Source organism: Taeniopygia guttata, chromosome 3 (genome assembly GCF_048771995.1).
Source record: "Taeniopygia guttata chromosome 3, bTaeGut7.mat, whole genome shotgun sequence".
Classification (NCBI taxonomy): Eukaryota; Metazoa; Chordata; class Aves; order Passeriformes; family Estrildidae; genus Taeniopygia; species Taeniopygia guttata.
The window spans coordinates 145,394-151,705 of record NC_133027.1 but is presented as its reverse complement, the minus strand read 5'-3'; positions in this window follow the sequence as shown (position 1 = coordinate 151,705).

The following is a 6,312-nucleotide window of genomic DNA, read 5'->3' as shown; positions in this document are numbered from 1 at the left end:
TGTGTGATAATAATGGAAGGAAATTTCATTTTAAGCACTATTCTAAAGTGAGATTTTCCCCTGTGCTTGCAACCCATCTGTATGGATGTGCAGCAAATGCATCTTAATTACATTATACAGACATGGTACAGATGCCTTCCAGGAAAATGCTGAGCAAAGAAAGTTCCCAAGAGGGAAAGTAATAAAAAGTCTCTAGCTTGATTTGGCTGAGAACAGAAATGCACATGGTTATATACTGGCTGCATATATCCCTAGTTACTTAAAGCAGAAGCATTTCCATAGATGAGTGTTTACCTGGAATACAGACAAGCACTTAGAGACTGGCTAATACTTATTTTCGTGGTAGGCACCACAGACACAGATGTTCACTTGCAGTTCAGCAGTCTGGACCCTGAACCTTTGGGTTTTTCTCCTCCACAGAAAGGGGTGGCCTCACTGGGTAGGTCTTCAAGTGGAAGTTTGGCACAGGTTAGCTAGCACCAATCCCAAATTGCTAGTGTGGAATACCACTCTGTCGCTATAGGACACGAGAAAGCACAACGCGAGCCACCTGCCACTTTGCAAGGTAAAAGAGGAAGTTTATTTTCTGACTCCAACTTTTATACTTTTCCAAAGGTGACAGTGGATTGGAGAGTGAATGGGCCACCTCTCCAAAGACATTGGACAAACCACTAGTACATCAAGTTTCTCCACCCCCATGAAGGAATGCAAAACAATATGTTATTTACAGAAATTGTGTGGGAAAGTTTTCCAACAGAATGTAAACTCAGAAGGCTTTAGAAAAACTTAAGAATCAGGGCGACACCACTCTGCTTTAATTTATAAATCACTACTTCTCTTAGTGGATAAACCCTTCAACTTTACTTCAATTTCACCAAGTTCCAAACTGTGTCCACCAAGATTTTACAGCACTATGTCTGTGGTGGAGTTCTGTGTATGGTCATATGGGAATGTTCACAAGGAACCATGCTGACCTAAGCTGTGACTGTAGACTTCGTCCCAACACCTTCAGCTATGCTCAGTGAGTCCTGACTGTCCCCATGCTGACCATTAACAGGTTTCTCTGCCTGCTGCCTGGGGGAGTATCCCTAAGGTGCCACAAAGAGAGGAGCTTCTTATGGGCACAGTGTCCTGGGATTCAGGAGAAAAGAAGGGGTTTTCAGTCTTTGGCACCTCGCACTCCATCAGAATTGATAGCAAACAGCTCCAACCTCAGGAGGACAGTGAGTCACATTTTATAGATCCTAGTCTCACCTCAACCTTGCTGAGGGACAGTCGGACAGGGAGAGGGAAGGAAACAGGTCTGGACAGACAGCCTGCTCCCAGAAAATCATCCTAACCTTTACAGCACTAAATAGAGCTGTAAGAACTTCCCAAAATATTCATTTCCCTGTAGACTGAGGGCTCAAAGTGTCGCTAAGTTGAAGCACAAGCTGGACATGCCATGAACATACTATGAAATATAAGAAGTAAGAGCTGCTCAGACAATTCCATAAAACATTCCAAAATCTGGCTCCTGGGATATGATCATCTCTGGGTTTTTTAGTAATGTCAGTTTTAAATTTTCTTCCCTTTTTTGGCTTTCCCTTGGATTCTTTTAACTATTGTTTCAATTTGTCATTTTGGTATCATACAGACAATTTTACAATACCAATTAAATTTCTTGATTTAATTTCTCAAATTACCATTTTATCATCTGTTCCCTCCATTGCTATGTAGATTTTAAACATAATGTCAGTGCGTTACAAAGATCACACTACTGTGCATATGAAATATACAGTGCATACATAAACTGGCATATTATACTATCCAAAGCAGTTAAAAGTAAGTTGTACTATATCAAAATACTTGTGATGCAAAAAGCTGATCTCTGAACGTGAAAGTCAATATTATTTTCTGCTCTATAACATCCGACGACCGTGGGGGAGAAGGAGGCGAGCAGCGGGCCCGCAACAGGCGGAGGGCGGGCAGGGAGACGCGGGCACTTCACTATTTTGGCCACGGTGCTGATCTCGGCCAGTCGGGGCAGGCCAAGTCCCTGCAGAAGCGGAAACACTGCGGGGGAAGAGGCGTCGAGAGCCCGCAGCGGGCTCTGCGCGCCCTCCCCACTCCCCGCCACCGAGCCGCCTCCCCGCCGCGTCGCCGCCGCTCCCCGATCCGAGCTGCTATCGCAGAGTCCGCCTTTGCCGCCCGGAACCATTGCCGGGCTGCGCCCCTCCCCTGCCCCGAGTGCCGACGGGCGGCTGCAGTACGGGCTCTGCGGGGCCCTTTTCGCCGGGAGCCGGGCACGAGCAAGGGCCGGAGAAGGGGCCAGGGGGTCTCCGAGCGGGACCCGGGGCGCCCGCGGGCCCTTCGAGCAGCGCGGGCTCCGCCCCACGCTGCCACGGGCCGCGGCCACGCAGCTCCCGAGCCCCGCCAATCCCGGCCCGCCTTTCCTCGCCCTGTCCAATCACAGCCGCCCTTTCAAACCGGGCGCGGTTCCTGCCATTTCAGCCCGCTCAGTCGCGGCCCGACTCCTCAGCCTGGCTCAGCTCCCCCGTGCGCCAGAGGCGCCGCTCCCGCCGCCGCTTTGGGAGCCGGCGGAGCCCTATCATCCCTGCTGCCGCAGCCTCGGCAGGCGCTGGAGCCGGGAAGGGCGGGCGGGAGCTTCCCGTTCAGGCGCCGACCGGGATTTCTCCCAGGGAAACGGGTGCCGGCGGGGAGCGGGCGGACCCGGCCCCTGCAATGGCGGCGGCGGGAGCGGCGCGTGAGGGGGAGCGCGGGGTGGTCGCGAGGCGGGCGCGAGGTGGTCACGAGGCGAGCGCGAGGTGGTCACGAGGCGAGCGCGCGGGGAATGGGCGGGCGCTGCCTCGGGTTGTGATTGGCTAGCGGGCCCGGCGCTGAGGTATAAGTAGCGTGCGTCGGGCTGGCGGCGACGTCAGTTCGGCGGCGGAGCTGGAGGCGACGGGAGCTGCGGATGCGCGTTCCGAGGAGCGCCGCTGCGCCGGGACGGGCCCCCCGCGGCTGCCGATCCGAGGAGCGCTGGTGAGCACGGACGCGACTCCCGCGTCTGCCTGCGCCGGGGGCCGGCGGTGTCCAGTTGTTTGCGCCGCGCCCTGCCCGGCTCGGGCGGCCAGAGGCGGGTGCGGGGCCTGGAGTGGCGCGGGGGGCGACCGGCTGCTGTCACTGGGGAGTAGCCGTTTCGCGGTTTCTAGATTTAAAGTAACGCTGAGAATACTGGGAATAAAGCTGGTTGTTTGCTTTCTTATTATTTGATTTTGCGTTTACTTAATAATTTTTGCTGTATTGCATTATTTTCCTGTTTTGTTCGTTTTATTAAATTTAGTTTGTTTGCTTGTGTTTTCTTTATCTGATGTGAATTTAGTAAGGGTTGTGGGGCTGGGGCTGAATCACGGGTTGTGAGGTCACCGGAGATATAAAGGCCCAGGGTGTGGAATAAGGACTTCGGCACGAGTCGGGCCCAAAACAATGTGGGGCAGTGGAAATGCTGGGGCTGGAGTTGGATAAATGCCTTGGGGAGAGGGGTGTGGAGCTGCAGTGCGGGGCCCGCAGAAGATGCCTGGGGGTTCCCAGTGCCTGCCCCTTGGTACCAAGCAGAGGCTGAGGGTGTGGGGGCTCGGAGGGTTCCAAGGCCCACGCATCAGCCCAAGGGCACCTTTTGGGAGGTGGGAGCAGGGGCCCAGTGGCTATTCCCAGCCCCTGGGGCTGCCTGGGAGAGGTGAGGGGGCTTTTGGGGAGGTGCTGGGCTGAGACCCAGGGGGCGGGAGTAGCTGTTTGGCTTCAGGCCTCAAGGGTCCCCAAAGCTGGGATCCCATTAGAGTGGGTGGGATAGCTGCAAGAGACATTGAAATTACGACAGTAACTGATTTGTTCCCTTATCAACAGCTTCAGGCTGCAGTGAGAAGCAGGAGCAACTTTTAGCTACAGGCAGTAGGAAGCTGAGGAGCTGGAGCTGAGGCAGCAGAGCCGGAGGAGACAGAAATGTGGTAGGGTTTGGGGTAAAACCCCTGTGGAGCTGGGATAGGGAATATGGAGCTGGGATGGGAATTGCATGGCTGGAGCTGAAATTCCTTAAAGGGCTCCGATAGAGACTGTAGAGCTGTTTGGGAGGGCAGGAAGGGAATGTTAGGTGGGGCAGGAATATAGGCTCAAGAGCTGAACTAAAATCACACAGAGCTAGAGCTAAAACAAATATCCGTCCCTGAGAGCCAGAATCAGTGTTATCTAGCACTGCTGGGAGGGTGTTGAGGAGCAAGTGAAATAGAAGAGCTGGCAGTAAAATAAAGCTTGTGGGTCAAGAGCTGAGATCACTGGGGCTGGGAAAGGGCATTTGTAGGGCGGGTGCTCTAATCACTGCTGGCCTGGCAAAGGGACTGCACACACCATAGGAACCGAAGGGCTGGCACTGGCACTCTGGGGCTGGCCTTGTGACTGAAACTAGAACAGGATCTGTAGTGAGGAGATGGGGCTCTAACATTGCGCCTGAAAAACACAGCAATGCACTCATATGCTCTTGGTCTGCGACGCCACCAGTGGGGCTGGGGGCAAAGTCACTCTGGTGCTGGCACAGGGACTATGGGCTGCTTGCGGCGACATCCCTTTATGCCTCTGACACAGATGCTATGGCTGGGCTTGTGACTGGAACTAGAACAGCATGTGTAGGGAGGAGATGGGGCTCTAACATTGCGCCTGAAAAACACAGCAATGCACTCATATGCTCTTGGTCTGCGACGCCACCAGAGGGGCTGGGGGCAAAGTCACTCTGGGGCTGGCACAGGGACTCTGGGGCTGGCCTTGTTACTGAAAACGGATAAGGAATTCTATGGCTGAGAACAGGGTGGTGGGCCTTGAATTCCAGTGATACAGGGGCACACATAGTGGCTGGCCATTGCTGGGTGGCAGTCAGATCCCTGCGGGCTGGGATACTGATGGTGGGCTGGCTTTAGAGACCCCGCGGCTGGAGCTGAAGTGCTGCTGAGCTGGAGACAAGGCCAAGATCACCCCTGTGAATCTGGAGAAACGCAGAGCTGGAGCTGAAGAAGAGAGCTGGCAATATAATAAAGCTTGTGGGTCAAAAGCTGAGATCACTGGGGCTGGGAAAGGGCATTTGTAGGGCGGGTGCTCTAATCACTGCTGGCCTGGCAAAGGGACTGCACACACCATAGGAACCGAAGGGCTGGCACTGGCACTCTGGGGCTGGCCTTGTCACTGAAACTAGAACAGGATCTGTAGGGAGGAGATGGGGCTCTAACATTGCGCCTGAAAAACACCCCAATGCACTCATATGCTCTTGGTCTGCGACGCCACCAGTGGGGCTGGGGGCAAAGTCACTCTGGGGCTGGCACAGTGACTCTGGGGCTGGCCTTGTGACTAAAACTAGAACAGGATCTGTAGGGAGGAGATGGGGCTCTAACATTGCGCCTGAAAAACACCCCAATGCACTCATATGCTCTTGGTCTGCGACACAACCAGTGGGGCTGGGAGCAAAGTCACTCTGGGGCTGGCACAGGGACTCTGCAGCTGGCCTTGTTAATGAAAACGGATAAGGAATTCTATGGCTGAGAACAGGGTTGTGGGCCTTGAATTCAAGTGATACAGGGGCACACATAGTGGCTGGCCATTGCTGGGTGGCAGTCAGATCCCTGCGGGCTGGGATATTGATGGTGGGCTGGGTTTAGACACCCCGCGGGCTGAGCTGAAGTGCCGCTGAGCTGGAGACAAGGCCAAGATCACCCCTGTGAAGCTGGAGAAACGCAGAGCTGGAGCTGAAGAAGAGAGCTGGCAGTATAATAAAGCTTGTGGGTCAAAAGCTGAGATCACTGGGGCTGGGAAAGGGCATTTGTAGGGCGGGTGCTCTAATCACTGCGGGCCTGGCAAAGGGACTGCACACACCATAGGAACCGAAGGGCTGGCACTGGCACTCTGGGGCTGGCCCTGTGACTGAAACTAGAACAGGATCTGTAGTGAGGAGATGGGTCTCTAACATTGCGCCTGAAAAACACCCCAATGCACTCATATGCTCTTGGTCTGCGACGCCACCAGAGGGGCTGGGGGCAAAGTCACTCTGGGGCTGGCACAGTGACTCTGGGGCTGGCCTTGTGACTGAAACAAGAACAGGATCTGCAGGGAGGAGATGGGGCTCTAACATTGCGCCTGAAAAACACCCCAATGCACTCATATGCTCTTGGTCTGCGACGCCACCAGTGGGGCTGGGGGCAAAGTCACTCTGGCGCTGGCACAGTGACTCTGCAGCTGGCCTTGTTAATGAAAACGGATAAGGAATTCTATGGCTGAGAACAGGGTTGTGGGCCT